Below are 20067 nucleotides of genomic sequence, written 5' to 3' on the forward strand. Positions count from 1 at the left end.
ACAAAAATTCTTTTCCTAAGGCATAAATGGCACTAGTAGCAATTTTGTCTCTAACCAGAAAGCGTAGCATTAAATTCTTGGAGCACAAAGGCCAAATTTCCCTGGTTGCCAGTTAGACCCCAAGCTCATACAAACGTACCAGGAGAAACCTAAAATGAATTTGTTTCCTAATGGCACTAATTCCATTGCAGGAGAAAATGTAATTATATTGACATTACAATGATAACTTTGCAGGCCAGACTCCATTCTGTCTCTTAGGTCTGACAGAAATGAATCACAAGCAGAGACCTAAGGAATTTCTGTTCCTTGGTGGCCACATGCTCGGCAATCCAGCTCAGAGGAAAGTTCCTTCTGTGAAAACAATAGTTAAGATTTAATTTTGTCTTTAACTACAAAACCATTTTGTACTGATCACAGCATCCTCAAACTCACTCCATGTGGACTTTGCAACATGCAGATTAGGCTTTTGTCCTGTCTAGCTGTTAAAGTTGGAATCTCAACAGAAGATCATGTAGTGAGTTCTCTGTGTGCCCATGTTTGCAATGTGGGCTTAAGAGCAGAAGAGCAGGGTATTCATCATCAAGGCTGTGCTAAGGTCAAAGCATTCAGTTGTGATATGTTAGTGAAAATGGCCAATTTCTTTAACACTGCCCTTCTCAACTTGCCAATCCCCCATGGGATAATCAGGAAAATCCTTGTGGAGGGATGCTGCTCAGGTACAGGAGTGCACATTTCTGTATTATGTACTAAACTGTTTGTAAAGAACAACAAATGAAAAGTACTTCTATCAATGGGCAAATGTTCCACGTTGTAAAAATTGTGTGAGGCTTTTTGTATTAACTTTGTTGCACACGAGAAGTAATTTTCCGTGTATTATGTGCTCAGTGTATGTTGTTATATTAAAACAAAATGGCAAAGAAAGATGTTAAGGAGATTTATAAAGTTCTGGTGAAGAGGGGTGCCACCATCCCCACATTAAGAGCTGAATTTGTTTTTCAGGGAAGCAGAATAAAATACAAATTTTGGTCACAGTGATTAATTTTTCAACCTAGAGCTGATAAATGATGGCAGCAGCCCCAGAACCCTGGAGATGCTGTGCTGTTGTGAGCAGTAATTGCCTGCTGGCTGTTGGAGGCTGTCAGGAGCACATACAGTAGATTCAGACTGGAGCCTGGCACCATTTCACTTGTGGTTTTGCTTGCTTATTTATCAATCTCAGTTGCTGCTGTATTAAAAGAGAGGCCCTTCAGGAAAATGGAAGTTCTTTCCTGAAATTCAAGGAGGTGGGAATTGCAGTCATTCACTGCAGATACATTACATTGATACACAGTGGCATTTTTAGGTATTTATCATGGCTATATTAATTTGATATATTATGGTACATGTGCCAACCTATCCCATTGTTTGCTCAAGGCACTTTATCAGTCTGAGATATTGCTAGTTCTGAAGTTGAGATCATGCAAATATTCATTAATTCTCTAGCATAAATGGCACCACTGCCCACAAGTGAAGCCATACCAAGGGAGGGTATTTAAATTCATAAAGAAAACAGCTGTAGAGAGAACATTATATGCAAGCTGGAACTGAAGTAAACTAAATAATTAGAAGATGGAAAGAGTTAACTCATCTAGATTTTTCAAAAGACAGACTTTGGTTGAGAATAATATACCAGGAAAATCGAAACATGCAGATACGTTAACAGGTTAAAACAAAACACAACACAACCAAACAAACACAAAAACTCTTCTTGTTTGGGTCAACTGAACTTAAACTGAGCTTAAACAGGAGGAATTGGATGTGTTTTACCAAAGTTACCTGAGGAAATACCGCTCCCAAATGGTGATTATTCTTTTTTTCCAAAAAAATAGTTATAATATGGGGGTGAATGTATGTTGGCACCAGGCCCAAGTTTCTTAAAGGATACTTCAAACCTGTTAGATATGGAGCTTTCACAGCTTGTTTGTTCTTGACCAAGTTTTACTTTTGCTGAACTTTTAAAACTTGGTTAGTATTTTGTCTGAATTAATCTCTGCTCCAAGATTAAATACTCGGATATATATGAGATTAAATATCTCTACTTTACCACAGTCAGTTTTGTTCAGTTCTCAGCCTTTTAGATATGCCTGAAAAAAGGGAGAGAAGGTTTTTTTTGTGGTTTTTGTTTTTGGTTTTTTTTAAGGACAAAGATACCAAATATGTAATACTGAAATCAACATAATTAAATTGCCATACACCCATTGTTATTGAAATCATACTTACTTGCTATTAGTCTGTTTTGGTTTGGGGATTTTAGCTGGAAAAGTTTAGGAGATCAATTTTTAATATGTAACACATTCTACTGATAATAGATGTGATATGACTGAATTTGTAACTAGTAAAAGTGTACTAAAGGCAGGGAATAGCTCTTAAGTTTAAACATAATGTCACCAGCAAATTCTGAACTTACTACCTGAAACCTACTAGGAAGCCAGTATATGAAAGCACTACAGTCAATATATGGGTCACCTCTAATGTAATTTGGAATTACATCTATCTTCCAAATTTAACTAATTTCATAGCATGCAAAAATACAACATGTGTGCATGTTGAATGCAACAGCAGATAATGTGAGCTTTACACCTTCATCTCTACATCAAACCACTTTAAAAAAATAAATTTGTTTCTATTTTGTGGGCTGCTCTAAAATTTAAAACATTTCCCCCCCATGTTTTTCACTCCTTATTGGAATTGAGTTAATATCCATAGTGCAGTGATGCTTTAGCACAAGGGAGAGCATTTCTGCACAGATCCTGCCCTGTCCAGAGTACTGGAAATTGTGATTGGAAGAGTCCCACTTCCTTTTCTAGAGGAGGTCTGAATAAACATCTGTGCATTTGGATGATCGTCTAAATTAAACCGAGTATGGCAGAGACTTCCTTTAGCAGTTTCCCTGTCACTAAGGAAATGAGAGTATAATTTTCTAAGTCAAATTACAGGATGACTGTTTAACAGCCAAACATCAAGTCAAATGCGAACTAAAAGAGAAATGAGAGACAGCTCACTTTAGCCTGTACCCCTCAGAACTTAGAGCTGTACTGTTATCATATATAAAGCCTTGCTCCTGACTCAGAATTCAGTCTGTTTATATGACATACCAGATGGGAAGGAAAAAGCATATAGCCTTTTTTTGAAGTCCCATTAATTCTAAAGTAATCATAATCTGAAGCACAAATTCTGTTTGTTGGTTTGGGGTTTTTTTATTTGTTGACATCATTTTTTTTTCATATTATCTGGTGTGCCACCTTACTCATTCAAGTACTGATCCATCACTACAACATATAACTTACGATTAAATATGAAAAGATAAAATATTAAGATAATATACAGGTGCTTCAGGCCCTGAGACAGAATGAATCATTCCTTCCTTCTTCCTGACCAATGACTTTTTTACAAAGATTTGCTGGGGCAAGAATTCACTTTCTATCTAGTCTGTATCATCTTCATGCACTTCGTCAGCTACTTACTTTCTTTAAGCTACTATACAAATATTGAATACAGTACATCAACTGTTAGAATAAACCTTTATTAGAATAAACCAAACCAGGTTGGAAGAGACCTTCAAGATCATCGTGTCCAACCCATCAACCCACCCAAACAGCTAACCCATGGCACCAAGCACCCCATCAAGTCTCCTTCTGAACACCCTCAATGACGGCGACTCCACCACCTCCCCGGGCAACCCATTCCATAGCGCAATCACTCTTTCTGTATAGAACTTCTTCCTAACATCCAACCTGAACCTCCCCTGGCGCAGCCTGAGACTGTGTCCTCTTGTTCTGGTACTGGGTGCCTGGGAGAAGAGACCATCATCAGCCTGTCTACAACCTCCCTTCAGGTAGTTGTAGAGAGTGATAAGGTCACCCCTGAGTCTCCTCTTCTCCAGGCTAAGCAGCCCCAGCTCCCTCAGCCTCTCCTCATAGGGCTTGTGTTCCAAACCCCTCACCAACTTTGTTGCTCTTCTCTGGACTCGTTCCAGCAAGTCAACATCCTTCCTAAACTGAGGGGCCCAGAACTGGACACAGTACTCGAGGTGTGGCCTAACCAGTGCAGTGTACAGGGGCAGAATGACCTCCCTGCTCCTGCTGGCCACACTGTTCTTGATGCAGGCCAGGATGCCATTGGCATTGGGATGTTCCTTGTGTGAATAGATGGGTTCGATATAGTAGACAATCACGAACAGTGGAGAATGGCTTCAGATAAGTCATCTCACAGCAAGCTCTCATAATATAAAACCTGAGCTGTTCACAACATTCTTTGTTCACTTCAGCCACCTCAGAAAACTGTTTTGACAAGATAGAACATCAGGCAACCAAAAGGATTGTGGCTGGTGAAGATATCTTTTCAAGGAGCTAGGAATGGTGGTCACCCCTGGGGATCCGTTCAGAACCTCATCAGCTGTGTCCATGCTACTCCATACCAAATTCACCAGCTGCACATCAGCTGCTTGGATCAGCTTACAGGAGACCTTAGTGTGCAGTGAACACATGCAGGGAGGGCTCAGCTTTTTTGGGTTCCTTCCAAAGGCATCCCAGACAACCCAGCTCCACACAAGCACCTTGGTTAGAAGCTGCCCCACAGAGCAGTGCCAGGATGAACAGCAGACATCCTCCCACCCTGTCCACATGGATAGAAATGAACACGCATACCAGCAAAGTTAAGCGGTACCTAGCGTGCCCATAACAGCAAATGCAAACTTGGCTGTGTGGAAGTGCAGCACTCTAGTGAAGATTTGTAGTGTTCTGAGTTTCACATTATTTTCAGTGGGGTACCTTTCCTACAGAAACACCCCAGCATTTCTGTTTTCAACATCACATTCCTGTGAACAGTCAGCTTCCAGCAGTTTACAGCACAGTGAATGAAAATCAGTGGTATAAATCAGGTGACTCAATTACTTCAAGAGAGCTGAGCCATGTTGTGCCAGTAACCATTTTGCAAATATTTGTATATGAGTATTTATGAGGCGTGAACTCTTGCCTGGGTGTGTTACTCACATACTCAGCCTCAGCCTAAATCCAGGGGAGATATGCTAAATTGCTGAGCAGCTAGTGCCTAGTGGCAAAGCCTTCATTTGCACTCACTCAGACCACAAAGGCATCCTGGATTCAGATCTAAAATTGATGTTTGACATCTAACCATAGAACTTGCCCCTGTAGGAGATGCGGAATCAAACTCTGCATTCTGTTCCTCACTGCTCAGTGCCACACATGATCTCTGCGCTTCTCTAAGTGCAGAAAGCAGGCATGTAAGATCAGCAGAACATTACGGTCACTTTGCACTAATGATCATGACTAGAATAATGCTAGAGGCAAGGGGAATGAGGTCTCATGAGTATAAATTTTGAGCTAAAGAATTAATTTATGTTTGTTTGAAAGAGCTCAGTGAGGCATAAACACGTTCAGGAATGTTTAATCCTGAAGGGAATTAGATTTATCAAAGCAAATTGAAAGGATAACACATTCATTTCTGGTTCTACAGGCAAAGAAAAGACGAGTCCAAAGCATTAACAACTTAGAAGCTATTTTTCATGCTGCTATCATTACCTCCAGTTTGACGCTACAGTGGAAGGCAAATTTGGTTCTGGTAAGCAATTATTAACTTGTGATAAGCACTAGGTTTACATTTAAAGATCAAAGCAAACATGCATAAAGCATTTTGAGTTCATACACATACTCTGCTTTATATTCTTTCTCTTGATTTTATATTTAGTCATTACTGGGTTTCTCTCTTACCTTCTTAGCGAGTCCAGGAGCAACTAGAATCTGTATGGAATAGTAAATGTAATTAAATTAATTCATACTAACATGTAGTGGACTAAAAACTTCAGGTAGAGATGATCTCAGTTGGTGTACTAGACCAGAGGAACTAGAAGATCTGTTACTACCAAACCCATTACACAGACAGCAAAGCACTTTCCTAATTGTGTTTTCTCCCCCCTGAAAACAGCTATCACCCAAATGATCAATGTGTACTTAAACTTCCCATTTACCTGGCAAATTCCCTGTAACTAAAACTGCTATTCAGAAGTTACTGTTCCATGAGACAGTGGAAGGTTGGTCATTTTCTTCATTGCTGGGAACAGGTCATTACTGTAATAGATTCCAGCTACTTTTTGCAGAGGTGAACTCAGTCTAAGCAATCTGCAGGTCACCACTGTGACCAAATCCTGATGTCTTTACTCATGATTGAACTCCACCTGGGATCCACTTGTGCAGTTTTTATGCTTCAGTAAATCTAGTCTTTTGCTTATGTTTGCCCCATGTTCAGTTTAAAGGTTTCAACTGGACAAAAATGATTACATCATTTTGAAAACCATTACTGAAAAGTCTCTTTTCCAAGTATTTTATGAAGAACTTAAAAGTAGGGACTTCAGTTTGAATAAAGCTCACTATATCTTTACTCTAAGGTGCAGTAATCACAGAATTTTAGGGGTTTAAAGGGATCTCCAGAGATCATCAAGTCCGAAGCAGGACCATGCAGGGCAGGTCACACAGGAATGCATCCAAGTAGGTTTAGAAGATCACTAGAGGAGACTCCACAACCTCCCTGGGCAGCCTGTTCCAGTGCTCCATCACCCTCACAGTAAAGAAGTTTTTTCTTATGTTGAGATGGAATTTCCCAGGATTGATAAATGTCTTCATGTCATGTCTTAGGACAGGCTGCTAGATCTGACTTCTGTACAGGAATTTTAACAGGTTATGAGCTGTTCTTCTCACATGCAGCAGGTTCTTCTAAAGTTACATGACTGTACATATAAACTAGCAAATCATTTTGCAAATGGTAGTAAATCTACCTGGGAAAAAAATACCTGAACCCATTTTATGTGTAGTAAACTACTGAAAAAATAAAAAGAGGACACCTGACAACTTGAAGAAACCAAGCTCACCTCTCTAAATGCTATTTCCAGCTATTGGTCCTAAATCACAGCAAAGCTGCGCTAATGGGAACGCCTAAAGCTTTCTACCAGTCTTTGTGTCCACTTCATGATCAGGCCTTCCATTAGCTCTACTCTCCACCCTGTACCACCAATTTGCTTGTATGGAATATGCCTGCTTTTGTGCCATACCACAACAAATTGAGACAGGCTACTATCTGTAAATGCATCTAGATTTACGAAAGACTTGGCTGCAAAATTCCCAGTTAGTTCCAACCCACTCCCACCAGCTCTCCCAAATACTTAACATCTGCAGAAATCTCATCCTCTGAGTCTTTAGTTTCCTCTAAATGGAATGATTTTTTTTTTCTTCCTGCAAATAATAAGGTGAAAGTGTGAAGAATTATTTTTATTTTCCACGTACCTGTAGAGTTTTAGGTTTAGTTTCCAATGCATGTAAACTGAAATCACTGTCATTTGCATAGTCCAGGAGTTTCTTTTTAATGGCCTTATGTGTGCTATTAGTTTTACATGTTCTCATACAGTGGTCTGACTTAAAACTAGTCGAGCTGTTCTGTTACAAATGGTTTTGGTTTCCAAGTAAATGAAGTGGCAGAGCCATTCAAAACATACTGAATTAATTTTAGATACTAACATCCATAACTGACTCTAAATTGAAAAAGAATGACTTTAGACTTAGTGAGTTTTCTTTCTGACAGTTCTTGTTTCTAAAATACAGTAAAACCTATTTCATCTATTCACTTACTTTAGCAAATCAACAGCACAGGGACTGATATACACTTTTTAAACTCACGTCTTAAGAGATATCTTTGTACAGAAGAAGATGCTTGATTTCCTTTCCCTTCAGTGCAAAATTAATTCTGCAAATGCACTTTTCATGTCCCAATGTGTAGCCACTTTGGTGAACTTCTAGCAATTAGATAAATCAGATTTCCTAGAGAAGATCCAAAGCTGCAAGAACAGTTTATCCTCAGTTCACTACTGATAAGGGGCAGTCACCATCTTTGAGCCAGATCCTGTAGAGTTGCACATGAATAGTTTCACCTGTACCAGCAATGACCATTACACTGTTGGTATGAGCCAGGCTCTGTCAAATAGCTCCCTGAGGTAGAAAATGCCTTCATCTTCTAACAAAACATAGTAAAAAGATTGCATACAGAAATAAACTGTAGCCAGGAATATCAATGCTCACAACTGGGGTTTTTTCTGTCATTTTCCCCTATTATATTAAAGATGTCCCACAGGCATGACAAGCCTCAACACTTAGCTCAAAACACTAATACAGGACACTTTGCAACTGATGCCAACAGCAGGGTGATGCACAATGAATGCTACATGAGGCCTTTTTTGCAAAACTGGGTCTGCAAACAACATCAGCTGGGCTAGAAGTCAGTGTGGTCCTCCTGCCACAGTCCCAGGTGAATGCAGAAATGAAAAGCAAGCAAGAGTAGCCCAGGGAAGGCTTCTGATGACTTACTACACATCTCATAGATTGGAAACTGGTGCAGGGAAGGTACCAAACTCCATGTCAACTGGTTGCAAGGTGTCTGCACCCACATTTCAACAAGTCATGCTCCTGGCATGGCCTGCAAGGCAGGATGGTGCTTGCTCTTGGAATGGCAATGTGCAGTGGAGCTGCACTGTCCTCCCTTGCAAGCCATGTCAGGAGCATTCAAGTGCTTGTTGGCAGTAGGTCACCAAGGTCCCATTTTGGTGACCTTGATCTGCAGAGATGGAGAATGCTTCCAATGTAGCATTTGCATCGCAATTAGTTGGTCTCAGAGGGGCCACCAGGGAGTCAGAAGAGGTAAGTAATCCACTGTTTGTAGCTATACTGGTTGCCTGGAGGCTGGCCAGCAAAGCTCTCTTTATAGCCCCTGTGTTATCACAATTCACCAGCACTTTATCCTGCCTTTTGCTGCTGTACCTTTACATATGTAATGCCTCCAGAATTTGACCCACACAGAGGCTACTCCCACAACCTGTGCCTGTGACCTTTCCAGGAGTGTTAATGATCTAATGTTAATGGCTATCCACTTCAGAGAGAGTTGTGGAGACTGGGGTGTAAGAGGTCATTATTGTTTAAACACATTTGTTTTGCCTTTCTTCTCAGAAACTTTAAATCAGAAGATGTTTCCTTACACAGAATGCCCAAACTGACAGCTTTAGGATGTGTGAGAAAGACACAGTTAATTTAGTCCAAAAGATAAGCCATTTCCTTGGGGAAGCACTAATACCAGACCTACTACTCCTCAGTGTCATTTCAGATTAGTGTACTACAGAGAAAGGGATTCTAAATCTTTTTAATTGAAACATATTTATCTTTTCCTACTAAAATAAGTTTCTGCCTAGAGGTTAAACAGTTTTAAAATTACTTGTGAACTACATCAAATTTCTGGACAATTTATCAGAAGGAGGAGGATGCAGTTTCTCTGTTGCCTTGTTAATTCATGTCAGAGCAGAGAAAAGGGAAATCTATTTCCTCAGTGACCCAAATGGAAAAAAGTAAAAGCTGACTAGAAACACAAAGCCCACTCATGTCTAACTTGCTAAGATTCACCAGCTGTCACAGATGCATCCACATATGCAAATACATGTCCATACATGTCATGATTATGCACGCAAAGTGGGGGCATAATTGTCCAGTAACAGTTGACAGAAGAACTTCACTCAGCTTTTCTCCCTTTTTTCTGGCTGGAAGTTTGAAAAGCATCAAAATCCTAAGCCATTAATGACCTCACAAAAAGGAGAAAATGCAAATATCCTTTTACCTTTAGCATGTTCTGAGCAGAAACACTAGAAAACTGTGATCTCCTTGATCCATCAAGACAAGAATTGCATATGACCGTGGACCAGCCCCACTTTGTCCCAAAACTGAAGGATGAGATTTGAAGCAAAGCCCTGGCTTTGACTGGTGCATGCACTAACCTCAGAAGCCTCCTGAAAAAGCATAGTTCCTCTCGGTGCACATGACACACTGGCAGATTTAAAAAGCATTATATAGAGATAATTACATATATAGAAGGTCTTTTAGGTGAAATGTTGCATCGTTATCTGTTTAGGGGTCTAAACAGAACAGCTTAAGTGCACTCTAGTCTGAGGGGTATTTGAAGTGGCACTTTGCAGAGATCCAGCCTGCCCACAGACTGGATAACTGCACAGCTCACACAACACTTGTATGTTAGTGTGGTTTGGGCTTTTCTCTCTTGAAAATCCTTCCAAACAACTGTTACCTTTTCACTTCATCCAATGTCTGTATAATGGTTTACTGAAGAAAAAACATTTCCCGTTTCTAAGTCCACAGCCATTGTTTTCCCAACCTCTAGTTCTCAAGAAATTATTTCTTAAAAAAGAAAAAAAAAGGAGAGAGAGAAAAAGGTCCTAATTAAGCCATTTATCAAACATTTCCAAGTGGCCAGAGTGACAAATTAGTCCTATCTTCCACCAACAATCTGATGGATGGGAAGATAAAGATGCAGAGGCTGTTATTTTAGCTGGAAGCTCTCTACTATATCAATTGTTTGGCCCCAAGCCAAAAGACCCTAAGAGATGACAAGAACTAATGATGGGTCCATAAAGTTTATGCAGCATGAGGCCTGAGATCAAAGGAAGCTGCCCTTATTAGCAATATCTCTGTGCCTTCATCCTGGAAAAAATACATTTGGTGTTTTTTCAAAGTGTTTTACTTCATCATCTTACTCTTACAGCAAATGGAAAGAAAATACATAGTGTAAATGCATTTGCACAATAATGTATTGCTGAAGACTTTTACTTTTCTCTACTATTATGAAGGAATTTTATGACATCACATTTAAGTCCACCAAGAAGAGTGTCAGACAAGCAGACTGCAACTAAGTTTCTCAGGAGCCTTGATTTTTATGCCATTCCTTCAGAAGAACCAGGCTCCCTGGCAGCCCCTACACCCGGTACAATCTCTGCTTGTGAAAACAGGCATGGAGCCCTGTCTGAGAAGAGTCAGTCAGTAGGGTCAGCACCCCCAAAATTGCCCTGGATTGCAGCCCACTGAAATAATGTGTACAGAGGTTGTTGCAAAGTCAGGACCAGAATGACTAAAGTTTCTTGGATACAGAGAAGCAGTGAGAAAACTCATCAAAGAAAGATTCATAAAGAGTCACACCAAGTCTGCACCAATTCTGCTTAGGAAGATCCTAAGCCATGTAGCAGCAGATGCCAGGAAAGAATTCAGAGAAAATATCCTGTATTTGTCTGTATATACTTACCCTCTTCCTAAGTATTCACACTTGGTGGGTTTAGGATTCCTTCAATTTATATTGCTTTATCAGCTGTGAGAGTGTCCGCAAGCTCTGATGGGTTTGGGGGAAATAAAGAAGAGCTTGCAGTACATGAGGTCTAAGATAAACAGTCATGGAAGGAATATGAGAGAACTACTTAATGTTAAAACCTTACTTGGCAACTTCAAACCAAGCAATTAAGATTCTGGATGAGAAGACAATGTGACCATCCCATACCACATAATTCCATTTCGTTCTTCTTCCTGATGTGCTTGATATCTGTAAGTACACAGTGTTCTTTCTCAGTTGCTTATTGCTAAAAAGGCAACTGAGGAACCACACTGTGGGTTCTCTATATGCCACTCACACTTGCCACTCTTTTGAATGAAAATGTAAACAAAGCTAATGCATTGGCTGAAGTTTTCTACTCAGAACTGTATTTTTCCTATAAAAATTAAGTGTAAGCAATATGCAATCAAGTGTTCAAATGTCATGGCTTCAAGCTCAGGAAGGGAACTCCTTGAACAAAGAAGATTTAATTCCAGCTAAATTGCATTTAATGTTGTTCAGCAAATGAACCAAACTGCTTGCTTATAATTAGCAACATGGTCACTGTCTGGCTACCCTGGCACACTGTAAATATAAATATATCTTGGCACACTGTATGATTTAAGGCTATTTAGAAGACAGTTATTTATTGTCTCAAGAGACAGGTAAAACAACTCCTCAGTCACTTAGTTTGGCTCAGGAGGGTAGTGGCTACAACTCAATCCTATTTAGCCTTTCTCCAGCAAAATAAAGGATTTTTCTTTAAATATGGCTCTAACTACTGACTATAACAAGCTCATTCAGAACTACAAGCATCAGATTTTTCAGTCTCCTGAATTTGTCCCAAACATTTTAGCAAAGTTAACAAATTTTGTTCTATAATTTACACTTTATGACTTGATTCAATGAAGACTTTAAGACAAGTTTCCTCCAAAATAAATAATAACCAGAAATTTATTCCACCCTGCACTTGTCTTTTACTTGCCAGACGACCACTTTGCTTCATGTCCTTTCCACAGCTTTAGAAAATACAGCAAGTCTGTACACATATACTTCCTGCTGGGAAGCATAAACTACAGCAGTTAACTCCAAGTTAAAATACAAACTCTTCTTTCATTTCTATTTTAAGATAATATTTAATCAATTAGGGCTGAAGGATACACACAAAAGTTTGCCAGTAAATCACTGAATGGGTTGGAAGGGACCTTTAAAGGTCATCTAGTCCAACCCCTCCTGTTGCCTGGTAGATTTTGTGGAAAGTAAATTTGTTAGAACAAAACTGGAAAACAGATAAACCACCATGGTGCTACTAAAGCTACACAGACTAACCTTGTATGAATTAGTGTTTTTCCACTGTGCCTGTGAAAGTGAAATGGGAAGCTGGTAAATGAATCTGAGTGCAGAGATACTGCTCAGCTACAGCAATGGAAACACAGATCTCAGCTACCAAAGGGATGTGGTTTGCACTTGCCTTGATTTTTCCTTCTTCTAAATCATGTTAATGTCCTTTTTCAACTTCGTTTTAGTCTCTTGTGCTTGGAACAGCTTCTGATTTTAAGACTTTCACAAGAGAGAGATTTTGCTCACTAAACGATACATGAAGAGGACTAATAAACTCAGAGCTATACGTCCTATTTTAGCTGTTTCCACTATCACATAAAGATGAGTTGACCTACTTGTGTTACAAAAATAGTCAAGGATCTTTAAATTAAATCAATCTCATTGAGCTGAACAGAAATGGAGAAGCATAATGCGCTCACAGCGTAACCTAGTTTGGTGCTTGCCCTGGCAGTGGAAGCAGTAAAACCATCAGAGCCCTCATCCCTAGGAAGTTTGTGCACTTTCTTCAGACAAAGCCTGAATTTAAACCAGCCTGCAGAAATTTAGTCCTTGCTTTATGTAAAGTTTTGTGGTTAGGTGTTCCATCACTTCTGCTCTTCCAGTAATGTGTGTAAAGGCTGCTGAGTATCTATCATCATACCTGTTACTAGAGTTCTGACTGAATGTATTATACTGAATTTATTTTGTACTATTTGCTCTTATCCGTTCTGCATTTGAACTCTATTTTCTGCTCAAAATTCTGCGTGCTACTGTTAGAATGCTCAGTTGGAAGTTTCAGAGCCTTCACACAGTGCCATGACTTCACTAGATGGCAGTAGAGAGAAATACTACTTTATATAATTTTCTTTTTTAATAGGGCAGCAAAAGATCCCAGTAAATACTGAAATCTGTTAGTGTTGTCTCTGTTAATGTTAGATCACAAGGCAGCAATGTTTTCACCCACACAGAAGTCTGGGAACTTCTGTCCAGGTAAAGCTCCATGCAAATGTTTGCAAGAACATGGATATGCACTGCTCCAGCACCAATTCTGAGTGGCAGACAGTATCGCACGCTCATCTTGGTTCGTGGTTTGTGTCACAATTGTTCTTCCTCTATCTTCATATACAAATATAACATTTTTATTGTCTGAGTCACTAAAGCGATCCCAGAAAAAGAATTCATGGCATGGTCCATTAACCGTGGCCAGGACTAGAAAGGGACAGGAGAGGGCTGCTTCCTCCCCGGTGTTTGTTCTACAGTTGGGGGAGAACAGACTGGATGTGCCCTGGTGCAGATTTTGAGAAAGGAAATGGAAGCCTTTGACAAATCAACACTGACACTATAGAAGTACCATGATGCAGCTCCACATCAAGGGCATGGAGAACTTTTTCATAAGCCAAACTGTCCCATGATCTTTCCTGATATGTAAAGTGATAGACACTGTCCCTCAAAGAATCAGAACACTGCTGCCATAAATATGAAGAAGAAAATGAGTGAAGGGTAAGAGTAAGCAAGCGATTTGAAGACCTATCAGAAGAATGCTCTCTGCATTCAGTAAAATACTTCTTCATTCTCAAGAACTTTCTTTTACAACAAATGCATGGTTGTTGGGAGAACTTAATGTCCCTTACAGGTGACTCACGAAACAAAGCATAATTTTTCAGACTCCTGACAAAAGACCAAGATGAAATACTTTAAGCAGCAAGTTCTGTAGCTTCTAAGATCTGAAACATTAAAAAGAATTCAATCTTGTGAATACAGAGGGGAGCTGATCCCTGCCAGTCTTTAGAAATTAATGCACGTGAGCAAAGGTAAAGCACCAGCATGGAGTGAGTGATCCCATCTAAGATCACTACTTCAATTAAAAGATTATCAGAAAAAATATCTTCAGAAACTGTGGAGCTGCCTGCCTTTACTCATAACATCCAGAAAACAAAAATTAGTATAATGAGGAGATGAAAAAGTTTGGTTTCTTCTAGCATCAGACACACACAAAAAAATCTTCCAAGGTTTTTTCTTTTGGAGAAATGTTGTATATCTAAGCCCAATTCAATGCCCAAATCACGTTTCTATACTACATTTTGCCATTACCTTAATGATGTCCAAGACTTTCCCTTTAGAGAGAGATACTCTGTCCTCTGATATCTCATCTGCTTGCTCACCAGTTTGCACTAGCTAGCAGAGATTCAGGATATTGCAAGTTAACGATAAAAAACAAACCTAATTCTGTTGCAACTGACTTCTTGACTTTTGCCTGCTAAGCACAAACCTCTATTCAAAGGCTTGAACTTTTAAAGGCATAATTATCTGTATTTGGTTTTGTGTAAATATGAACAGATAAGAAACAATTCCTTATGGCATTCATTCTGTGAGATTTCCCTTACTTTTCCCCTATTGGCCATTGGGAAACCAATATATGGAGGTGCAATGCCCCAGTGTTTCGTTAGTGACACAGCGGGTTGGACTCTCTGCTCTGCAAACCTGCACTCAGCTCCGGTCAAACAAACACGCACAATACACAAGGCTGTCAGATATGCTACAACTTGTTGCTGAAAGCAACCTGATAAAATAAATGACTGGTCCCTAATCATCAAGTAGTAGGTAAAAATAAGGAGTGGATTATGGAGATTCCTGGGAAAAGAAATACACTTCAAATGAGCCTGATGGATTTCCTCAAATGGAGATGTAAATAGCTACAACATGATGTGTTGTGGAACTAAATGCCTTCACCAGGAACAAAAAAGAACAACATGACTAAAAAGTGGAGATGGGTTTATTGGCCATGCAGAGCAATTCTGAACAGCCAAACTGGTCATTTAGCAATGGATGATACTTCTGCCTTTGCACTATCGTGAATCAAGTATTTGCCAATGAGGAGTTAATTACTTTGTTATCTTAGAAATCAGCAGATTCTCTCCTGTGTCTGTCCTCAGCCAAAGCAACCAGAAATTCCAAGCAGATTTTAAAGCCTCTCAGCTATTCAATGGTGGGTGTACAAGCTACTTCTGTGCCCCACCAGGTCACTCAAAAGATTTCTGAAGTTTGAAGCTCTAATTTTAAATGACCATGTAATTTTACAGCAACTGTACTATGCATTGATCAGGTTCTAAAGCTTAACTGTAACAGTGAAACAGAGCTGAAGACAGAGTGCCAATTAATTGACTAAACTGAAGTTTTATGTATCAGTAAATCCTTGACCAAAGTGGATTGTAATATAAACCCCGATAGACAGTTACAATGCAAGCAGTGAAATAAGGCAGTATTTTTATTATCAACCCCAAACCAATTCTCACAGAAATATATTTCACATCACAGTCTGTCATTTCTGCTCAGATTTGTATTTGCCTTTCCAGCTAGTATTTAAAAAGAAGTATTTGAGTTAGACATATACACATCTTATTTCAACATTTTGCAACCCTATTATTTCACCAGCAACAAAATCCTGCAGTGATGTGTTGCTTGTTATGAGCCCTAGATGCGAGTTTTCAGCTTGAACACTCCCTTTGCTTACTATGCAAAGCAGTTACAGCAGTATGTGGGAATGAAAAGCCATCATTTCTGTGGACACGAATGAACTGTATAAATTTCACCTCTGAATTGCTCAAGAAACTTGAAATTGTTATGTAATTAAGAAACCCATTCAGATGTCTTTCCAGTTTTTCATTTTCTGTCTTTGATGCATTTGCCACTGGGTTTTTCCACAGAATATTAAACTTTCCATACGGTTTCATTTAATTTCTAACACAAGAGACCTAGATGGCCATCATATGTATTTAAGGTCTCAACTGTAGGTCACATCTAACTAGGGGACATTTACAAAATGAAAAAGTCCTAGCACCTCTGTGGTTAGCCCTGCTGAATAATTGCTGTAGTAGCTGAATTTTGCTCTACAGATGTTGGTAATTTGCTATTGAAAACCACCAGTATCAAACTGTCAGAGTCAAGAAATGGTTTTAATTATTTCCTCCCTGGAGCAGTAATAGCCACGACTTGAGCACTGCCAAAGCTGGAACATGTTTGTGCTGGTGATTTCTTAGGACATTCAGTGAAGGAAGTTTACCTGCACTTGCCAGCCCTGCTGCTGCTATGGGGTTGCTCCCTCTTTGGGAAAACACAGAACCGTGTGATTGCTTTGGCGGAGGCCAGATCATCTGGAGACTACCTTCATGAACTTTGTTATTTTCCCCAGCTACCAAAGACTAACATTGTTTTTCTGCTTCATTGAACACTGAAAATAGAAAATAAATCAGACAGAAAGCTCTTGGAAACCAGGATACAGGAAAAATCTTCTCTAGAAGGGAAACTACAGAGAACTTGGTGGAAAATTGCACTAAGAAAGATGTCGAGGTCAGCAGGAGCGTCCTCCTGGCTCTGCAGAAGCACTGCCTGGACTCTCATCCCTACTCGCTGCAAATAAAACCATAGTCAAAACCACACAGCTTAATAAAATAAATTCAAGAGCAGGTTGAAATATTTTTAACAGTTTATAGCAATTTTGACATTATTCTCTGCCTTCTTCAAATAGATCCAAACCCCAGAAAAATTAAACACTGATGTTAATGTGAACATTTCCACAGGAGCCTGCAATGGGCTTTGGCTTGTTCTTCAAAAGAAAATAAAAGCCCCTGTGAAAATAACCCCTGAGCTAGGACTTTGTATTCCTCATTTCCATGCTGTATCGATTTGGAAAGACAATCTAACCTCTACACACCCAAGAGCTGTCTTGTCTCTGAAGCAGGGTAAGGTTATTCTCCCTAAATGATTGCAGAGCTTTTTGGAGCTTTCTGTCCTTCTGACAGAAGGGAGTAAGAAGTACTGATGCAAAGTCTTCCTGAAGTCTGGAGGAGTTTGTCTCTTAGAAGAGCAGAGAATTACTAGGATGTTCATGCAAGAGCCATGATATAATAAAGAATCTTTAGAAAATCTTGGAGAAGAGAGAAGAAAAATTGCTCTCTTCACACCCCAATGACATAAACCCCTACAGATTCTGTTGAGTTATTGATCAGATATTAAGATATTTTTCTAACCAAGATTCTGCATGGAATATTTCCATGAGGTGATCACTGCCGCTAGCATTACACCAAAGCAATGTTAACAAATGCTGGGTCAGTATCACAAGCTGCTTGACAATTAACCAAATAGGTTATAATACTGATTGAGAGGTTTGTGATCCACAGCTATTGAAGTTCTGCTGTTGTCCCTCCATGACAGCTAGGAGCATAACTAATAATGAGTTATGGGATGCTCTCTAGTGTCTGTGCATGGGCAGGAATCATTTCATTTGCAACAGGCATGGCTTGTGTGTGGCATATCTAAACCACAAACCCGCTCTCTATATAAGAGTTTGGTGTCATCGACATGCAACTCACAGCTGAAACTGTTTTGGAGTTCTGTTAAGAATGACAGGATTTGATGAATGGAGATTAATGATTAAAACATTTCAGCCTTTCTAAGTCCTCGCACAATGTGATGGCAAATAAGTCTTCAAAGAGATTTATTTTTGTTCCTAGCAGCTGGATATCTAGAGCCTGTCATTCCTGAGGGAGTCCCAGAGACCTACTTGATGATGGGAGTGTTTCACAGCTGTAAGAGACTGGGATTGTTAAACAATGACTCAAGCTGTAACATATTTTAGAGACTAGACTCTTAAAGCCATGAGAGCCAGCTCGCTTATCACTGGAAACCTGCAAGCTCCTACATTGTAACAAGAGCCAGTGAAAGGCTGTCTCAAACACGTAATTCAATTACAAGGAAATTATTCCAGGAAGAAACACCCTTCCATCCCATTTTTTCTGCTGTCAGAGGTGCAGGTGGGCCAGGGGGCTTGCTGACATAAGTAAGATGGCATTGTTATTGACAGACCCCTGCCTGGGTGCAGCTTCCTGAGCGCTGTTTGAGAAGGCATGGATGTGAACAGAACCCACAATGAGAGTAATCGGTAAGTGGTGCATGCTGGTCCCTACAGAACAAAAACCAGCAAACAGCTGTCCTCCAGGAGATCCTTCCCCAAGTTGTTCACATACAGCAGTGACATTCTGTGGTCAGTGGCAGGGTGAACTAGGCTTTAACCTGCATGATGGTGTTGGATTTACAGCTGTAAGATCAGACCCCAAATTAGCTCTTCAGAGAAGAAAACATCTGAGACGTGTGAAAAATCACCTACACCCTGTTCTGCAAGGCACAACAGCATTAACAGTATTAAAGGCCTTTACGGTCCCTGGAAAAACATTCCTTATTATCACATATGCAGGAAAACAGGTGTGAAAATTAATTGGGTTTCCTACCTACAGAGAATATTTATTTGCAAAGCAATTACTCAATTACACTTCCATTTTGAATTTGAATGAAAATTCAACTTGAACAATGCCAGAGAAACATTTGTCAAGTCATGATGACAGAAGCAGAGCTTTTGTAAAGCAATTTTTATAAGCTGTGTGCACACGTTAAAATCACCTTGAAATTCTCATCAAAGATTTAATTGAAGGCTCTGTAGTAATCTCTATTACCAGGCCTTGATTATTTCTGCAAAACATGCTACATTAACTTACATATGACAGAGTTGTAGATCTAAATAGCTTTAAAGTATTATAATTAAAATTAAATAACCATAAACAAAATGAATGAGTAACATTTTCTGGTTCGTATCCCTAGTTTTTATGGACTCTCTTCACTGCCTAATTAGTTTGCCAAAAGTAGTCATTTTCTATCATACAATCATAATCCTGCAGGGCTGCACTTGTAGATGTCACTCTGCTCAAACCCCAGAGGATGGAGAATCAAACTACACAAAGTTCCAGCACCACCTTGAAATTTAAATAACTTGGAATGAATGTTTTATAAAAGACAAAGATATTAATAAGTATTCTGGGGAAATAAAAAATGCTCCTTAAATCTGTCATTTCTTAAAGAAACAACTTACCTTTTAGAATTTTTAGGACAGGTTTGCAGATTATTTTTGTTTGTTTGGGGTTCTTTTTGTGTGCTTTTGTTTTTTGTTTTGTTTAGCTTAATTTTTATTTTGTGGCAAGCTATTTTGGGGGAGATTGTTTCCATTAAATATGTTTCCTGAAAAATGTGATTTTATCCGTATTTCAAGTAGACAATGACAAGAGTAGGATACAACAGAAATAGCTACAACTCCCCTGCAAAATTAATCTTTTTAGAACCTCAGGGCTAATTGCCAGGTGATAAAACCTAGTGTGACATTTTGGGTCAATGCGAAGCAGTGTTTTGTTTGATAGTAATTTACAACTCTTACCTTGGTTTGCTGTGTTTTAGTGCCACACATGGGTTTGGCTAGTAATTTCCAGAAAGCATCACGCTGTCTTGCCTCAGCCCCTCAATTCAAGAAGGAGTGGATCATCTGCCATGTGAGGAAAGCTGGGTCCCTTTCACCTGGAGAAGAGGAGATTGAGGGGTGACCTCATTGACTTTTATAAAGATGTGAAGGGTGAATGTTGGGAGGACAGAGTGAGGCTATGCTCAGTGATGTCCAATGATAGAACAAGGTGCTGG

The 20067-nt window shown here is 39.5% G+C and overlaps 1 long non-coding RNA gene across 6 annotated transcripts in view; it reads left to right on the forward strand.

Annotated features, from left to right (window-relative positions):
- Window positions 1-20067, forward strand: part of LOC137448933 (uncharacterized) — a 160862-nt gene that overhangs the window by 91507 nt on the left and 49288 nt on the right. For all 6 annotated transcript variants that reach the window (XR_010989263.1, XR_010989258.1, XR_010989260.1 and 3 more), the window contains one exon: window positions 5515-5619. This is a non-coding gene — a long non-coding RNA (uncharacterized lncRNA). The remainder of the gene's footprint in view (window positions 1-5514; window positions 5620-20067) is intronic.

The sequence above is a fragment of the Melanerpes formicivorus genome, unplaced genomic scaffold (assembly GCF_026170545.1).
Source record: "Melanerpes formicivorus ecotype bairdi unplaced genomic scaffold, bMelFor1.0.p_v2 SCAF_27, whole genome shotgun sequence".
Classification (NCBI taxonomy): Eukaryota; Metazoa; Chordata; class Aves; order Piciformes; family Picidae; genus Melanerpes; species Melanerpes formicivorus.